Source organism: Puma concolor, chromosome A2, assembly GCF_028749965.1.
Source record: "Puma concolor isolate L17-30 chromosome A2, mPumCon1.1.hap2, whole genome shotgun sequence".
NCBI classification, from domain to species: Eukaryota; Metazoa; Chordata; class Mammalia; order Carnivora; family Felidae; genus Puma; species Puma concolor.
The window spans coordinates 159730596-159749951 of record NC_141668.1 but is presented as its reverse complement, the minus strand read 5'-3'; the positions used below and the strand labels follow the sequence as shown (position 1 = coordinate 159749951).

At 57.0% G+C, this 19356-nt stretch overlaps 1 long non-coding RNA gene across 1 annotated transcript; it reads right to left on the bottom strand.

Annotated features, from left to right (window-relative positions):
* Positions 1-417: 417 nt before the first annotated feature.
* Positions 418-4975, bottom strand: LOC147583683 (uncharacterized). Its single transcript, XR_015248484.1, has 3 exons — positions 4729-4975; positions 2549-2617; positions 418-588 (listed from the first exon to the last, which is right to left on the bottom strand). It is a non-coding gene; the product is annotated as an uncharacterized LOC147583683 (long non-coding RNA).
* Between the last annotated feature and the right edge of the window lie 14381 nt (positions 4976-19356).

Genomic DNA, 19356 nt, shown 5'->3' with positions numbered 1-19356 from the left:
GAGAGAAAAGGGAATTTAACAAACTCAGAAGAAAAATAAACATTTCTTGACTTGTTTTATGAGGCCAGCATTTCCTCAAAACAATATGAAACAGGAAAATTCTAGACTAGCCTCACTGGTGACCATAGATGTGAAAATCCTAAATAAAATTGAGGGAGGGGGGCATCTGGGTGGCTCAGTCCGTTAAGCATCCAACGTTTCATACCAGCTCCGGTCATGATCCCAGGGTTGCGGATCAAGCCCAATAACCCACGCTGAGCACAGAGCCTGCTAGAGATTCTCCCTCTCCTTTTGCCGCACCCCCCCCCCCCACTTGCCCACGCACACACGTACACCCACATGCAAGCACGCACATTCTCTTGAAAAATCAGAGGGGAAGTGGTGGCGTATAAAAAGGATGTAACCTTGTGTCTAAGGTTGAATCTTAGGTATGCAAAATTTAATGCTGGAAAACGCATTGCTCCGATCCACTGCCTTAAAAAGATAAGGGAGTTGGGCGCCTGGGTGGCACATCTTTTGATGTCAGCTCAGGTCTTGATCCCAGAGTTGATGAGTTCGAGCCCTGCATTGGAGCACCCAGCGTGGAGCCTAGTTAAAAAAAAATTTTTTTTAAGTCAGGGAGGAAAACATATCACTTCAACAGGTATGGGCAAAGGGTTTAATAAAATTAAGCATTCATTCATGATCAGAAAGAATAACCCTTAAGCCAACTACAAACTATTGACAATAGTACCCAAAATGAAGTGCCTCAGATTAAATCAAACAAAAAACACACAAGGCCCCTAGGGGAACCTTATGGAGGTGTTTAGGGAAAGCCTAATGGAAAGAGAGGTGCTCCATGGGCATTGAATGGACGTCTCAGTACCAAGGATGCCAATATTCCTTCTGGTAGGCAGAAAATGTCCTCCCCCCCCCCCCCCCCCGCAAGATGTGCACAATCCAACCCCCAGAACTTCTGAATCTGTTAAATTGCATGACAAGGGGGATTCAGATTGCAGATGGGATTAAGGTTGCTGATCAGCTGACCATAATGGGGAGGTTACCCTGAACGACCTGGTGGGTCCAATGTAATCACAACGGTCCTTAACAGTGCAAGAAGGGGATAGAAAAGGGAGAAGCAGAAAGTGGTGGTGTGTGAGGGACCCGGTGTGTAGACGAAGGGTCATCAGCCAGGGATGCGGGCTGGATGCGGGCTCCAGAAGCTGGGAGAGGGTGAGACGAATTCTCGCCGGAGTCCCCAGCAGGAGCACAGCCCTGCCGACACCTTGGCTTTATTTAGCCCGGTGAGACCATCTCAGGCTCTGGACCCTAGGACTTGTTCATAAATCTGTGTTGTTTTATGTTTGTGATCATTTGTTACAGCAGCACTAGGAAACCAATAGACTCTTGAAAACTATTTATAGGTTAAATGCATTCACAATCAAAATCCCAGTCAGGTGCGTGTGGAACTTGACAAGCGGGTTGTAAAATTTCCATGGAAGGTCAAAGAGCCAAGAATAGTAAGGAATCTTGAAGGAGAATAAAATAGGATGGCCTGTTTGGGCATCAAGACCTACTTCATTAAGAGTAATTAAGACGCAAAATAGGGTCAGTTAAGGTCGTGATCATGGGATCGAGCCTCTCGTTGGGCTCTGAGCTGATAGTGTGGGGCCTCTCCATCCCTCCCCCCCGCCCCGCTCATGCTCTCTCTTTCTCAAAATAAACCTTAAAAAAAAAAAAGACACAAAATAACACCTACAGAGTAAGTGCTTTAGAATGAAGTTCAAAAACAAGCTCAGCTGAACTATATTCTTCAGGGATCCTTCCACCGCAAGGGGCGAATCTAGAGAAGGAGAAGAGGAAGTCAAAGTGGGTCTACCTCGGGGGACAGAGAGGCAATCACAGGGGCTCTGGGACGCTGGCCACACTCCATTTCTTGGGCGGTGGTGACGTGGGTGTTTGCTCCATAATTTTGTTGAACTGTATGTTTGTGTTTTATGTGCTTTACAGTATGATGTTATAATCCCCCCCAAATTTAACGCATGAAAAATCAGATGACTTCAATGTCAGTTAACAATTCCAGACAATCAAAAAAAGATGGAAAGCCCCCACGTCATTCTTTTAGGCAGCCAGCACTTGAATGCCAAAACCAAGTTCAGGATGGGAGAAAAGAAACCGGGGCCGAAACTTAACGCACAACAAAGCAAAAGCGCTCGACAAAATGTCAGCAACCAGGATAGAGCAGCGGGCGATAGTATCATATGCGGTGACTAGGCAGGGTCTGCTCCAGGGACAAGGATGGCTTCCACAGAGGGCCGCCCAACCCGTGTAACTTGTCCCATCACCAAACCATATCCGTTTGTTCCAGAAAGAAATGTTAAGACACGGCCGACATCCCTAACGGAAACGAGCTCAGAAGTAAAAGGGAGAAGCTTCCCCACTCCAAATGATCCCATTTCCCACCAAGCATCAGAAAGGAGGCTTTTGCGGACAAGCAGGAAGGGCCAGGAACGGGGACCCCAAAGTCCCCCGGATTCCACAGGTGCAACTGGGAGACGCTGAAACTCACTTAGGGGCTCGTGAAAGTCATAATGTCCTTGCTGTCCTGCCACGCTGGCCCGAGTTCCATCACAGACCCCTGGACAGAGACGTGTTCGAGAAGGCGCCCACTCACGACCAGCTGCCCTGTTAGAGCGAACAGCGGGACACAACCCACATGGAGCCGGGGGAAGGAGGGCCGAGCAACTGTGTCCATCCAGGCGGATATTCTGCTCACTCAGTGAACGGCCAGGGCTGGGTGTGCTGACCGGCCACATCCCACAGCTGGGCTCAGTGGCTTCCCCACCCCCCTCCCAGAGCTGAACATTCACCCAGCCTGAGACCCCGTGGTTCCATCCCTGGGCAAGTGACCCAAGACAAGTGAGCCCGTGAGTCCACAAAAGTTCACCAATGGAGTGTTCACAGCGGCCTGACTCATGATAGCCCCAAACTGGAAACTCAAACGGTGGCTGCCCCACTCAACAGGATGGGACACAGCGATGAAAAGGCACAAGAGCCAGCTCCACGCCACCACGGAAGGGAGCACGGGCATGAGTGACGCCTACGGCCGGGGGCAGGAGGCTGTGGACTGGAGGGAACCTTCTGGAATGATGGGAAGGTCCTACATTTTGATCTGGGTGCTGCACACGCTCGTGTGCGTGTAGGTAACATGCACCGAGCCATACATTTAACACGTGTGCACTTTACACACTTCATGTGGTCATGGTACACCTCAGTTCTTCAGAGCTTAAAAAATAAAACTATTAATAGTTTACGAACGCAAACAATATTCACGAAATGAGCAGATCGCAGGAGGATGTGGTCCCACTAATACAGAGTTTATAGTCACACAAATCATATTGTTTACGGCCAACATAGTACGTAATAAAGTATAAGCCATACGAAGGAAGGACTAACTCCAAATTCTTGACCACGGTACGCTGCGGGGTGGAGAGGAACAGCCAGAGACCACAGGTTCAACTGCATCTGTCAGGTTCATTTCTTCCGGTCAGTGGTACATGCATGGAGACTTGTTCAATACATGGGTATCATCGGTGTTTTTGTGGTGGCCTAAGACGGCTCTTAATAAAGGTTGCAGTTCAGATCCTGTTTCTCCTCTGCTCAAAATCCCACCATGGCTCCCCAGTGCCCTCAAGAGTAAAACTCCACGGCTTCCACTCACACCCTCCTTCCCTCCTTTGCCCCAAGCTTGTCTCCCCTCGGAGCCTTTGTACCTACAGTCTCTCTCTCCTGGGGCACCCTTCTCTTGGCTGCAGCTCAACTCGAATGTCACCTCCCCGCTGCCACTCCAGCTTGTCCCTACGTGCAACTGTCCCTTGTTCCACATTTTCCCGTGTCCCCCATCTGCCTTACAAGGCCCTCAAGGGCAGGGTTCCCTGTCTGGTTAGTCACTGCTGCGTCCCCAGGCTCCGGGGCAGCGTGGGGCTGGCACGGGGACCTGTGGATGCACCCCAGGTTCTGCCAGTCATCGCCACAAGGGGGCACCTACAGGTCAGAAATCAACCCAGGACTTGGGCCACCTGGAAAGGTAGGCAGGACAGGCCCTCTCTGAACACAGGGGTGCCCTGGAGCCCTGCTGTTCCTCCTGGGGGTCCTCACTGCAGCCTGACTGTGACAGATGTGGACACTGAGGCTTGGAAAGGTCACAAAGGTGACAGGTCCTGAATGCCCCCTGATGGCCCCGTGGTGCCTTCTCGGACACGGTGGAAGAAGCTAGGGAAGCAGCAGATGGGGGTGGAGGTGACTGGGGGCCCTGATCTCAGGGTGGTGCCTGTGATCCTCAGTGGACGTTCTGTCCTGGCCAGAAGAATCAACTCAGGGCCAGCCAGGGGTCAAGCTGACCCTCTCCACCTCAGGGAACCTGAGGTGCAGGTGGCCCAGTGCCTGCCCCAGCCCTGCAGCCCCCACTGTACACAGGGGAAACTGAGGCCCAAAGACAGGCCAGGACTAGGCAGGTGCCCTATGCCCAGTGCTGCCCACCCAGCCTGTGCTGGCTGCCCTCTGGGGGGTGGGGGACAGGGCCTTGGAGGAGGGCAGACTGGGTGCCCCTCGCCCACCCCTTCCAGCTCCTTATTCAACAAACAGGGAACTGGGTCTGTGTCTCACGCAGGCTTTCCCAGGGTCCCCAGGCCAAAACTGAGCCCCACAGACCAGCTTCCCTTGCTGTGTGACCTTGAGCAGGCCCCTTACCCTCTCTGGGCCTGGTTCCACGTCTGTGTTGGGGCTGCTGCAGGCCATTTCATTAGCAGAAAAAGTCTCGTGAAGAAGGAAGTTTTAGGTTGTTGTCAACCAAGCGGGAACTATTCAGTTGCCCTCTCTAGGGGCCACGATCCTTCCAGAAGGCGCGAAGACCACGGGGCCACCAAATCGTCATCACTTTTCGACTGAGGTGAAGTTCACATGACATATAGTTAACCATTTTCAAGTGAGCAAATCTGTGGCATTTAGGGCATTCACAGTATTATGCAACCACCACCTCCCTCTAATTCCAGAACGTTCTATCACCCCAAGAGGAAACCTGTCCCCATGAGCAGTCGCTCCCCGCCCCCTCGTCTGGCCCCTGGCAACTGCCAATCTGCCTTCTGCCTCTGCCCATTTACCTCTCCTGGACACCTGATGTCAATGGAATTATATGGTGTTTGTGTCTTTGTGACTCACTCCTTTCGCTGTGCAAAATGTTCATCCTCACTGTGGCACGTTTCATCGTTTCACTCCTCGTTATGACTAATGTCCTACCGTGTGTTACGAGCTCATCCACTGAGGGGCACTTGGGTTCCTTCCACCTTTTGGCGACTGCCACTGGCGTGGCTGTGAACACGGGTGGCAAGTATCTGTCTGAGTCCCCGCCTTCGGTTCTTTGGGGTCTATACTGGGGAGGGGAATTGCTGGCCATAAATACGGTAATTCACGTTTCATTTTTTGAGGGATTTCACTGTTTGTTGTCGTCGTTGTTGTTATAAGGCTACAAGGCCATGGCACCTGGCCAAACTGGGCATACTGTGCCTGGAAATTTCTGGCAAGTTCTTTTGGATGAACCCTTTCCTCTGCGCCAACCGGCCTCTCCCATCAGCCCCTGCTCCGCCCCAAGTGAGCGCCGGCCCCTCCTCACAGTGACCCCAGCCCTACACGTGGCTTCGCATCCACATCACCACACGCTTTCGTTTTTAATTTTTTTAATGTTTATTTATTGTTGAGAGAGAGAGAGACAGAACGTGAGCGGGGCGGGGCAGACAGAGGCGGGGGACACGGAAGCCGAAGCAGGCCCCAGGCTCCGAGCCGTCAGCACAGAGCCCGACGCGGGGCTCGAACTCACGAACCGGGAGATCATGACCCGAGCCGAAGTCCGACCCTTAACCCACTGAGCCGCCCAGGCGCCCCGTGTATATTCACTTTTGGATCGTGATAAAACGAAGCGGCAAAACGTGCCAAACACGCAGATCTCGTGTGAAGCCTGATGCACGTTTACCTCCTTGTGTTCAGGTGCACACATAACACCCCTCCCTCCGCTCCCCTGCCCCCGGCCCGCCCCGCAGGCTCCCTCATGCGGCCGCCCAGAGGGAACCACGGGGCTCTCGCTGGCGCCCTTGCTTCATCTACCCGTTCTCGAATTCAGGCAAACAGAACCCCGGGGATCTACCTCTGCTCGGCTCCTTTAAGGGTCACCCACGTCCTCCCCTCTTCCCGGCTGCATGCTATTCCGCGGTGTGGCCGATGCAGCTTGTCGGCCCGGTTCCCCGGCTGACGCGCGCTGGGATGGAGTCCAGAGCTATTAGGAAAAACCTGCTCCTGGCGCGTCTTGTGGCTGCTGCGTGTTTCTTCTCTTGTGGGTCAACACCCGCGGGTAGGATGTCTGGGTTCGAGGGGAGGGGAGATCTAGGTTCGGCTTCGGTAGACATGGTCCAACAGCCTTCCGCGGTGGTTCGAGCACTCTGCCTCCCACGGCAGCGAGGGAGCACTCCGTGGACTCCGTACGCTCACCAGCGCTTAGTGTTACCGGACGTTTTCATCGCAGCCCGGCTGGGGGTGCTGCGGTTCCCGCGTGTTCTAACCCCACTTCGGTCTGGACCGCCCACCCACAGTCAGGCTCCGGGGGGCGGGGCGGGGCGGGGCGGGGGGGCGGATCCAGTGGAGTGCTGGCCACACCCCCTTTGTTGAGCTGCCCCCTCCGCCCTTGGCTTCTGGGCTACCTTCTCCCCCTGTGTTTCCCGCCCCCACGGTTCTGCCTCCACCGCTCAGACGGATCCTGAAGCCAGGTGGTCTTGAGGTCGTCCGGCATCCCAGGAAAGACCGCGGCGATGTTCCTGCTCGCTCCGCCTCCTAAGTCTCACCTCTGCACCCACCGCCTGCTTCTCGCCTCCCCCCCCCCCCGCCCCGTCCCCCACACCTCACCCAGCCTAAGCCACTGCACTGGATGAGCCCAGCCCCTGGCGGTCCCCACCCCACGGATGACACTTGCCCTTGAGTCCAGCGCATCAAAGGGATGCTTCTTAGACCATGAGGTGTCCGGCTCATGGGGTTTCACCAACTCCCCAGAATGTGTCCCCCCCACCAGGCCCAGACCCACAGCAGAGGCCTCACCCTGTTCAGCTCCTCTGCCCTCTCCAGCCCCTCCCCCACCCCCATTCATTCAGCTATTTATTGAGCACCTGCTCTGTACCAGGCCTTGTTCTCAATGCAAGGAGGCAAATAGCCAGAAAAACCCCTCCTCTGGGGGGCAGTGGGGTGTGGGGGACAGATATCTCTGTGCTCGTGGCACATGGGGGGCTGGGTGGGGACAACGAGGCCCCGGCCCTGGCACGGGGCCAGAAGATGTTTCAGAGAACCCTCCGTGGAGCCGGCGGCTTGGGACAGGGGACAGAGAGACTTGGAGCCAGCGGTGGGAGCCGCAGAGGGTTTCAGGGTTCCACATCTTCCCCTGGCAGCTGATGGGAGAGGAGAACTCAGGCAGGAGGGAAGTTGGGGGGCCCGGGGCGGGGGGTGAGAGAGAGAAGAGGTCAGGGTTGGGGTGTGGCCGAGAGCCCAGAAGGCCTGGGGACAGTGGGGCTGTAGGGCAGGGAGGAGCCTCCCACACCCTCTGGGTGGCAAACGCATCCGACCAGGGGATTCAGTTCCTCAAAATTGCCACATACGCACGTGGACACAAGGGGACAGAAACACGCGCACGCACGGCACAGGCCCACGACACACAGACACAAACATAACAGAGACGCGAACACAACGCACAGACACATGCTCGCTTTCACAACTGGCCTTTGAAAGGACAATCTTTTCTGCCTCGCCCGCTTCTCCCCGCAGGGCCCCTTCCTCCCCACTCGGGACCGGGCCAGGTTCAAGAGTCGCTGTCGGTCACGTGGCCCTCTGGGTCCTGCAGCCCCCTCCGGGTCCTGGCGGCCCGAATGCATATCCCGCTCTGTCCCCACACTGGGGTCTCCTCGGGCCACGCGGCAGGTGCAGGCGGGTGAGTCAACAGTGCCTCTTGAGCGAGGGGGTCTTGGTCTCCTGAGTGTCCCTTCCCTTGCTGCTGTCTACTCTCCCACCCTCAAAGCGGGGCTCCCCACTCCCCAACCCCTCACCCCAGCCTAGGCTCGCTCCTGGACACTCCAGCTCCAGAGGCTCAGGGGTTGGCCAGATGAAGGGCTGGGTGGCGGGGCGGGGGGTGGGGGGGGGACAGCGGTAGAGCTGGGGCCTACCCGGGAGATCAGCGAGGGCTGCCTGGAGGAAGAGGCATCAGTAGTAGGTCCTGCAGGTCGAGCTGGAGCTTGCCAGGGGCTTGGGGGAAATCCTTTAGCGCAGCTGAGCTCACGGCAACTCCAACAGGGAAGGATCGTCAGGCTGTTTGCCTTTTTGTTGGTTTGTTTGTTTGTTTCTAATTGTGGCAAATCACACAACATGCGATTCACCATCTTTAAGCGCACAGTTCGGCGGCACAAAGCGCACGCACGTGGTCGTGCAGCCGTCACCACCGTCCATCTCTAGAACCTGCTCATCCTCCCAAGCTGAACCTCTGTGCCTGTTAAACACTAGCACCCCCCGTTCCCCTCCCCCGCCCCTGGCGCCCACCATCAGCGGTCTCTGTGACTCCGATGACTCCGGGGACGTCCAACACGTGACATCGCACAGCATCTGTCCGGTCGCGGCCCCTGGATCCCTCCACGTGGCGCCCTCTGTCAGAACGCCCGTCCTCTTGAAGGCTGCGTCATGTCCCATCGCACGTGTGTGCCACATCTTGTTCACCCATCCACCGGCTGCAATCCTATTTTTAATTTTTGAGGAAGTGCCCTGCTGTTGGTTATTTGCTTTCAAACCAGTGTTTCCCATCGACGATGCAAACAGCCCTCTCCGTCCCCACCTCGGTCTGGAAGGTGGGGTTCCCCTCTGCTGAGCCCCTCGGTCGTTTCATTCATGCCTCTGAGCTACAGCCCATTTCACAGCCCATTTCACAGAAGAAACCTGAGGTCAGAGAGCATAAGACAAGCCCAGGGTCACTCGGCCGGGAGTGGGACCAGCGCCCCCCCACCCTCCACCCCCCAGACCCACAGCCGGGGAGCTCCCTCTCCAGGTCAAAGCCCTGGACACCCCAGCCCCTTGGCAGTTCCTGCACAGCCCGGCCCCCGCGCGGCCTGCGTTCAGACGCTGAGAGAACTTCCCGTGCCGCTCCTGACTCTGCTCCCTTCCAAGAGAAACAGGTTGCACCTGGCAATGCATCCCAGCAGGAGCCTGGCCACGTGAGGGTGTGTGTGTGTGTGTGTGTGTGTGTGTGTGTGTGTAGCCATGTGGTTACACTGCAGTCCCCACCGCACCACCGCTTGGGAAGGGAGGAGCCGCGGGTTCCAGACCCAGGGCAGGGGGCCGGGAGGGCACCAAGCCAGTGGTGCTGGAACCAGCCGGACCTGAGTGCGACATGGGCATTTGAGCCTCAGTCCATTATTTGGGAAATGGGTTCACCACTGCCTTTGCCTCTCAGGGAAGCCTCTGTGAGGGGACTTGGGGGATGTTGCAGGAGGAGCCCCAGCAGGCATGAAATGAACCATTTTTCTTTTATTTTAATGTTTTATTTATTTTTGAGAGAGAGAGCAGGGGAGGGGCAGAGAGAGAGAGGGAGATACAGAATCCAAAGCAGGCTCCAGGCTCCGAGCTGTTCGCGCAGAGCCCGACGTGGGGCTCAGACTCGTGAACCACGAGATCATGACCTGTGCCGAAGTCGGATGCTTACCCAACTGAGCCACCCAGGCGCTCCTGTCTTATTTTTACTGTTTATTTATTTATTTATTTTTCAACGTTTATTTATTTTTGGGACAGAGAGAGACAGAGCATGAACGGGGGAGGAGCAGAGAGAGAGGGAGACACAGAATCGGAAACAGGCTCCAGGCTCTGAGCCATCAGCCCAGAGCCTGATGCGGGGCTCGAACTCACGGACCGCGAGATCGTGACCTGGCTGAAGTCGGACGCTTAACCGACTGCGCCACCCAGGCGCCCCTACTGTTTATTTTTGAAAGAGAGAGAGAGCACGAACGGGGGAGGGCAGAGAGAGGGAGACAGAGGGTCCGAAGCGGGCTCTGTGCTGACAGCAGAGAGCCCGATGTGGGCCTGGAACTCACAAAGGCGAGATCGTGACCTGAGCCACCCAGGCCCCCCCTGAAATGAGCCATTTTAAAGCACACAATGCAGCGGCATTTTGTGCCTTCACGAAGTTGTGCAGCCACCACTGACATCTAGTTCTGGAACATTTCCCTCATCTTAAAAGGAAACGCTGTGCCCGTTAGGCAGTCACTCCCCATCACCCTCCCCCGCCACCCCAGCCCCACGGCCACCACCAGTCGGCTTGCTCCAAGGATTTGCCTCTTCTGGACGTTTCATATAAACGGGACCACGCTCTCTGTGGCCTTTTGCCTCTGGTTTCTTTTAGCTCCACGATGTTTTCGAGGTTCATGCACGCCGTAGCCCGTGTCAGGGCTTTGTCCTTTTTTCTGTCTGAGTACTATTCTATTGTACAGCTGGACCGCGTTTTGTGTATCCATTCAGTGGACACTTGGGCTCTTTCCACATTTCGGCTGCTGTGAATATTCACATATGTGTATTTCAGTCCTTCGGACACACGTTTTTGCGTCCTCCGGCCAGGAAGGAGACCAAGCGGCTCGGGCCCACGGAGGCAGCGCTGATTTATGGAACAAAGGTCGACATTTTGCTCACGTCTCTTGAAAAACATTAAAGAGGAGACCCAAACGAAAGTCCCCCTCACCTCTTTTCCCCGCTGACCCTTCCTGCGTTGTGCACAAAAGCACCAAACCGGAGCCAGTGAGGGAAGGATGGGGTGAGCGAGTGGGGGCTGGGTCTTCTGGGGCGAACGGTCTTGGGGTGCTGGCACCTTGGGGCACCTTGGCCTCTCTGGAGGCAGCAAGGGTATGGATAACCTCCCTGAAGCCACACGGCAAGACAGAGGCAGGGCCAGAGACCCGCTCACGGACCCCAGCCGGCACCTGGGCAAAGCCCCTCGCCTCCCTGTGGCTCCGGTCAGACCCCCAGCCTCTGCCATCAGGACCTCGGGGACCTTTCCAGCACCACAGCGTTGCTGATGGGACAGAGGTGAATCAGTGTCAATGAAGAGAGTACCGTTTAATTTCGGCAAATCGGTTTATAAAGCAGTATGGGGGCAGTGAATCAGCAGGACACAGATGGGCAAGAAAATGTGTCACACACCAAGTTAAGCATGTTGAGTTATTAACGTGGGCCACTGTAAGCCACAATAAAAGCAATTTTGAAATCTAAACAATTCCTGAGGTCCCAGGCTCCCCCCTGAGAGGGGACGTGTTCCTCCCCCCCGAGGAGCTCAGGTCTTGAGCAGAAAGAGTGGGGTTTCAGAAACGCAGCATCATTTCCTCTCTGAATCTCAGTCTCTGTGAAACGGGGAGTGTGGCCCTTTGCCAGCATTTGCTCATTTGCACTGTTCCCTCAGCCTGGCCATCCCTTCCACGAGTTCTGTCCTGTGAGCTCCTACACATCCTTTAAACCCCAGCTGTGACGCCCCCCGCCACCTCCTCCAGGGAGTCAACCCAGATAGACACCCGGTTCCCTCCAGCCGAGCCTTGATGTGGTGAGGCTGGTGGGGGGGGGGCCACTGGGCCGAGCTCTGTCTTCTTCAGACCCGGGGATCCTTGAGGGGCTAGGCTGGGGGGCCCAGGGTGGGAAGTGTTAAAAGAAACTGGAGACACCACCACCCCCACTTGATGGATGAGAGTAATTTTGACAGGGGCCCAACTCCCCAGGGTCATGCAGCCCTTTAGGCCCAGATTCAATTCCGGAGCAGTTGGACTCCAAGTCCAGTGCTCCTTCCCAAAGCTTGCGTTTTGGCTGAGTAACTCACCACCTGCCAGGGGCTGCTTGCTCTGACCTCCTCCTGGGTCCCTGCAGCCCCTGTTTGGGCCAGAACAGCCTGTCCCCTGTGTGTGTGTTGGGGGGGCTGTCCTCCCAGTGGCCCTGGGGTCAGAGATAAGGCCACTGGGCCCAGCTATCGGCAGGAAACATCTTGGCAGGACAGGAAGCCACGGCATTGGCCAGCCGCACCCTCGCGGGCCTCGGCCTATCCGCAGCCAGATATTTTGGGAGCCACTATATAAACCCCGACTCAGCTCCAGGCTGTTCCCGGAGGGGGGAAGCCTGAGGCTTCACGTTCCTCGGCAGCCCCTGTCACTCGTGCGGCTGCTGGGACACAGGCACCTGGAGCCCAGAGCAGCCGGGACAGATGCCACCGTCCTGGGCCTAAAAGCCCCCTGTTCCACCCTGCTGCAGCCACTTGCTTGCCGAGCGACCCTGGGCAAGCGCTTTCGCCTCTCCGTGCCTCAGTTTCCCCTCTTCACCGCCTTCCCTGGGTCCTGTCCCAAGACATGCAGACGTTTCTGGGCCTGCTTCGGCACCTGCTGACACCGACCTGGCAGGGCCCAAGGATCTGCATTTTAAGCTGGCCTCACACTGAGATCCTTACACAAGCGCAAGCTTCTCAAATTCAAGGACATACAACCGGTCCCGCCCCTCCCCGCCCCCAGGCCTCTCCTCACTTTCTCCGGCCCAAAAAAGCCCCTGGACAAGCACCCATCCAGACCCTGCAGAGCGCTAGATCAGAGAGACAACATGAGGACGATGTGGCTGCAGCTAACTTCATTTTACAGAGGAGAGAAATGAGGCCCAGAGAGGGGAAGAGACTTGCCTGTGGCCACACAGCAGGCCGGAGGCAGGGCCGCACCAGGGTGCAGGCCTAGGGTCTCCTCCTGCACCCCGGGCACCTCCCAGGAGGCTCAGGTGGGGCACGTGCGGCTCCCAGGCCAACCAGTGGCAGGGTTGGGATCCAAACCCGGGTCTACCTGCTGCTTCCCACCCCCACCCCCGGCTGGCACAGAACGGGGCCATCCCAGGCCCAGTTGCTACGGCTGGGGGGCTGACTGACACGCACATTTCACCCAGGACAGTAAAAGTGAAACGCAGAAGTGAAATAAAAATACTCAGAGAGCTCAGTGGGGCTCAGAGTCGGCTCCTGCTCTCAGACCTTGAGCCTTTTCCTGGGGAGAGGTGGGGGGCGGGCCAGCGAGCCAGGCGGGGGAGACCAAGCGTGGCTATGTAAATGGCCGGCCCAGCACCTGCGGGCCAGCAGCCAGTGCGAGTGGCGGAGCATGGCCAGCCGTCCCCGCCCCGGGCAGCTGCAGCCGGCGAGAGGGAACTGCCGTGCCAGATATAACCTGACCTGAACTCCACCCAAAGCCCGAGCTCCACGCCAGGCCTGCGCTTGGAAAGCTGCTTTTGGCCAGAGGACCTGGGCAAGCCGCGGTCCGGTTCTGGGTTTCCATCTGCCCCCCAGGAAGGTCTTGGGTGCGGGCCCCACGCCCTCTAAGTGCTCCATGCCTGCCTTCCTGATGGGGGGCCAGGTGGGGGAGCAGGAGGCAAAGCGACCCTGTCCTGGTCAGCCTGGGCTCTGAGCTCCTGCTCAGCTTGTGGCCAAGGGGGCACTGGGCTCGCATCTCTCCCCTGACAGGATGCTCACTACCGTTCAAAGCAGCCTGCGCTGGAGCCCAGAGACTGTCTGCTGAGAGTTGGTGGCTCCCTCAGAGTGGACCCGCACCCCACCCTGCTCTGCCATGGAGCCACCTGGAGCAGGTGACATGACCTGGGTCTGTCCTTGTCTAGATTAAACACCCCCTCTCTCCAGGCATCACTCAGAAGTGCACACACACACGCATACACACGCGCACCACGGTGGCTGATGGTCTTCCCTGAACCCCCCCGCCACGTGCCTACCCCCTTTCAAACTGGCAGGGGCAGCTTCCTGCCTGCTCTGACCAGCCCAGAATGAGGAAGGAAATCACCTCCCTCATTCTGGCGTCCGTCCTCTATTAATGCGACCCATAAATCCAGCAGCTCATTGAGCCGTGACGTCAGAGGCGGAGGGCCCCTCACGGAATCACGAATCATCAGTTCAAAAGGGAGCTTTGTCGGGAGAGGGTGAGGCTGGGAATGTTCTGTTTCTTGAACTCGGTGGTGGTTACAGGGTTGTGTTGTTCTGTGAAAATTGATCGAGCTGTACCAGTGGGGTTAGGCACTTTTATGTCCATATGTCACTTTTGGGTAAAACGGCTAAAGACAAGGGAAGGGAAGAAGGCAGTTTGGCGACAGGCTGGGACCGGTTGGCGAGGAGGCAATCCGTAGATTGGTGTGGGGCATGGGTGGACGCGGGAAGGGTATCCCAGGCGACAGTCATAGCAGGTGCAAAGACCTGGGGTCCTGAGGCAGCCTGATGTGTTTAGGGACCCGGTAAGGGCGCACGTGGCCCAGGTGGAGGGCAAGGGCTGGCCATGTAGAGCCTCAAAAGCCACAGCCAAGCATGGGGACATTACCGTGCGGCCAGGGCAATGCCACCAAGAGATTTAAGTGGAGGCTGATGGGGTGGACGCCTGTAAAGGCCATCAGGGCCACAAACAGGAGCAAGTGAGGGGTGCTCAACCCCTTTGCCATAGGGGGAAACTGAGGCCCAACAGCTTGGCTACATGTCCAGGAGCCTGCCCGGGCTCTCCCAGGGGCCCTTTCTTTCTGGTCCCCTGTTGCCATGCGGCTGGAGGGTAGAAAGTGCCCAGAGAGCAGCCAGGCACCGTGGGTTTGAGTCCTGATCTGAGCTCACTGGCCTCAGTGTCCTCCTCTGTGAAATGGGAGCCCGGGAGGCCATCTCCCCCCCTGCAGGGGGCGCTCAACAGGCAGTGAGTTCGCGGGCCAGAGGGCCAGCCCACGGGGCATCTCACAGCCGGGCACCTCAGGGGTGGCTTTTCTGAGAAGCCTGAAGCTGAGGAGGAACCCCTTGGCCCGTGTGGTGGCCTCTCTTAACCTGCACCCAGAGAGATTCTGCAGAGAGGGTGGGAGGTGGGAGTTTTAAAAAGAAACGTCCCAGTGATGCAAATTCAGGCCTAGGGGGGTAAAACCGAAGCAGAAAAGAGAACCTTGAGGAAGAGACGTTGTGTCAGGGGATACCCTCCTCGTGCAGAGCAGGGGCCCGCTTGCCACCAAGCCCTGCCTCCCTTTCCACCTGGCCCCTCACTGCGGCTCTGGGACCCCGCCGCCATCCCCCCACTCTGCTGTCTGGAGTCACCTTGCTCCTTTGGCTCCGCCTGTCTCCTGGCCATCGGCCATCAATCATCGGGAGGGTGAGACCTCCTTGGCTGGTTCCCCATCGAATTTCCGGCTCCCGGCCTGGACCCTGGCACCCGGAGGTGCTCAGTAAATATTTTTTGCCTAAATAAATGGTGGTAGGTCAGCGCCCTGTCTTATCTCAAGGTGGGGGGAGGCTTTATCGGCCTGGGCTCAGCATCACGGCGGCTGAGCCCAGCCTGGCCTCAAAAGTCCGGCCACCACCCTTCCAGGGGTCCCAGTGTCCTCAGCTAAATGACGAGTCTGGGGTGACACATCTTCTAGGGGTCCCAGGGGATAACCCACGGCACGCAGAGAGCTAGGGACACAGGAAGTGCTCCATAAATGGCCACTGGCATCCCCCCTCCGGGCCCACCTCCCATCCCCGCCAACCTTGGGATGACCACTCCGGGGAAAAAGAGGGCAGAGCCAACTATGAGGACATCGGGGGGCTGGCAGGCTCCCCCGCTTCGGGCTCTTTCTAAGAAGCCAGTGGTGATAACATTCCCCCAAAACAGGAACCAGCGGGTTGGGCCCAGTGTTGCAGAAACCTCTAGCAAGCCTGACCCCCATGCACGGCCTGACCCCACAGCCGGCTTCAGGGCCCGCTGGGCACAGCTTGGAAAGATTTTTATGTAAAAGTGGCCAATGCAAATCCAGGGGCCCAGCGACCTCGAAAGGCCCCACTTCCCCCTTTACCTAACCTTAGCCTGGGAGGCAGCCACCGGGGCGTAGTGGGGGGGAAGGCTGGTGGACACCCAGCCTGAACCAAGACCCCGTCCCCAAAAGCAGTCTCTCCCCACCCCTCTCCCCCTCCCCCAGCCCCTGGCAGCCACCTCTTGTCTCTACGGATTTGCCTGTTCTGGACTTTTCATATCAATGAGATCAGACAACCTGTGACCTTTTGTGTCTGGCTTCTTTCGCTCAGCACCACGTTTTTAAGGTTCATCCACATTGTAGCTTGAACCGGCCCTTTGTTCCTTTTTATGGCTGAGTAATAGTCCCTTGTGCAGATAGACCACATGTCGTTTATCCATCCATCCATCCTTTTTTTTTTTTTTTTTTTTAATTAACGTGTGGGGCGCCCAGGTGGCTCAGTCGGTTAAGCGTCTGACTTTGGCTCAGGTCATGATCTCACGGTTTGTGAGTTCGAGCCCTGCGTCGGGCTCTGTGCTGACAGCTCGGAGCCTGGAGCCTGCTTCGGATTCTGTGTCTCCCTCTCTCTCTGCCCTTACCCTTCTCATGGTCTGTCTCTCTCTCTCTCTCTCTCAAAAATAAATAAACACTAACAAAAATTAATGTTTATTTTTGGGGGAGAGAGAGAGAGAGCGTGCGCGAGCACGTGGGGGAGGGGCAGAGAGAGGGGGGGACAGAGGATCCAAAGCGGGCTCTGCGTTGACAGCAGAAAGCCCGATGCAGAGCTCGAGCCTACAAACTGTGAGATCATGACCTGAGCCGAAGTCGGACGCTTAACTGGTTGAGCCACCCAGGTGCCCCTGAAATCCGTATTTTAAAAACAGCTGAGCAGTGGAATGCAATGTGGGATCTTGGAACAGAAAAAGAACACCAGCAGAGAAGCTGGTGACGTTCAAATAAAGTCTGACATTTCATTCACTGACAGCGTAAATGCCCCAGTATCCGTTGCTTCAGTTTGGCAAAGGTACCGTGATTTATGTGGAACACCGACGGGGAAAGTTGAAGGGAGCACTCAGTGCTCCCCCTGTACTGCCCGTGTGACCTTTCTGGAAGCCTGGAATTATTCCAAAATAAAAACTTTAAAGAGTGAGCTGGACACGAACACACAGCAACACCCAAAATCCCACTGGGGGAGCAGAAAAACAAAATGTCAGAATACGAGATTCCGGCGACCCCCTGCTGGCCTCCCCCAACCCCATCGGCTGCCTCCCCTCCCCACACCTCTGCTGGACTTTATGCATCCGTTCACAACTATTTCCTCTGCAGCTGCAGTGGCCCAGCTTGGGGACAGAGCAAGACAGACAGGATCCCTGATATTGGGGAGAGAAACAGTAGATGTACAAACATGCAAATTACATCAGGTAAAATGGAAAAAGGCTACAGAAAAATGAATCAGGATAAGGAGGTGGGTGAAACTCGGAGGGTTACTTGAGCCAGGAAGGCTAAAGCCAGAAGGGCCATTTTAGCCAGAAGGGCCTCCTTTGTCGGAGGTCAGACCTGCAGGAGGTGAGGGAATGAGCCAATGGAACAGCATTCTCAGCAGCGGGAACAGCCAGTGCAAAGGCCCTGAGGCAGGGCTGTGCCTAGTGTGGTCGTGGAACAAGAGGGAGGCTGGAGTGTTGGGAGTGGAAGAAGATGGAGTCTTCTCCGGAGTAGCCAGGCCCAGACCACAGCACCTCGTGGGTCTCGGCAAGGAGTTTGGATCTTATCCCAAACATGCCTGTGGACATACCCAGGACAGGGTCTGGGACAGTACAGCTGTTATGCAGGCCCAGCCCTGCCTTTGGAGCTTCAGACCCTTCATACCTGCCCTGGGAGGCCTCAGGGTGCAGAGAATTCAAGCTTTCCTGAGGAAGCTGGAACAGTGTGAAACTGTGTGGAATAGCATGGGTGCATTCAGGAACCAAGGCTGTCCCCGGCAGCACTGAGCTCAGATGGCCTCTCCAGGACCTGAGCCCTTAGCCAACAACTGCCAACCTCAAGCCTGAAGCCAGGAAGACTTACTGGCCCCCATGGGCTGCCCTTTCACAGAAACTTGACTTTGTAACAGAAAAGAGGCCACCATGCGGGACAGAGGAAACTGAGCTGTTAGCACTCAGCCTCACACATTTCCCACGGACAGTCCCAGGCCCGATGGGGGCTCATTCCACTACTCCTGAACCCCATCTCTAAAGCAAAGGGCATTTGAGACCCAAATGGCCAAGCCAGACCCAGGAAATGGGGCATGAGGACCAACAGGGCACCAGTTACCCCGTCAGTGGAGTGGATGGAAAAAGCCCCCATATGCATGATACCAACCCAACGCTACCGTCGAGGGCTGGGGGCCCTGCCTCACCCCGGTGTCCCCGAGCACCCCACGCGTGCCCTTCCATGCCTGACCGTGGCTGGGCCCAGACACCGTTTTGATCTCGCTCTGTTCGGTCGATCTGGCACCACAAGTTTGATCTCTGTGAAAACCACAGCTCAGGGGCTGTTATCTGCTATCGGCGGCAGGGGTGAGGGTGGTTTTGGGGCCTCGAAGTATGTGTGCTTCTCAGAAGAGCAGGCCCATGTCATCATAGGGTAGGTGGCACAAAACAGCCAGGTTATCAGGCCTCCTCATCGTGATCCTGGCCCGATTAGAGCCTTTAACGTCCCCAAAGACTTGTTTACGGGACTTATGTTTAAGATTTTCGGCCGGATGCCTCCTGGTCTCACAGCCAAGGGGTCAGAGCTGGGGAGAGGGAAGGCAGGGTTGCGCTGGGGGGCTTCCTGGAGGAAGGGACACTGGAAAGGGTCTCGGGGGGAGTGAGTGAGGGTTCGTGACAGAAGGTGGGGAGGGCACTGGGGGCAGAGGGACCCCCACGGTCAAAGTCTTGGAGGTGAGGACCTCCAAGAGAGCTGGGGCTCTCATCTCAGGGGCGGTGGGGATTTTGCCGTTTAAACCGGGGAGGGCGAGGCGGGGGGACCAAGGGTCAGGGTCGGATCCCCCGTCCTGCCCTGGCCACGTAAAGGGACCTCAGCTTGCCCTCTGAGCCTCGGGGTTCCCATCTGTGAAATGGGGATGGTGGGAGCACCGGCCCCGCCTGGGTGCCGTGAGGAAAAAGTGCAAGGTCTCGGGATGCGCATTAAGGGACGAGCCCCAGGCAGGGATGAGCCGAAGGGGGCCGGCCCGGCAGTACTATCGAGAAATGGGAGCCCCGTGGGGATGGAAGGTAGAGTCGTGGGCGCCCAGGGCTGGGGGCGCGGGGGGATTGGGAGGCTGAGAGCTAAGAGTCATGGGGCTGCTTCCTGAGATGCTCGGAAGCGGCCCGTGGTGGTGGTGGCACAGCCCTGCAGATACACCGAAAACCGTGGCCTTCAGGCTTTAAGTGGGTGAACGATGCTACGTGCCGTTATATCTCAGAAAACTGAAGACACAGGAGGCCCTTCCGCTTTAGAGCTGGAAAGCGCGGGAGGCCTCTCTCACCTCCTGGCAGAGCT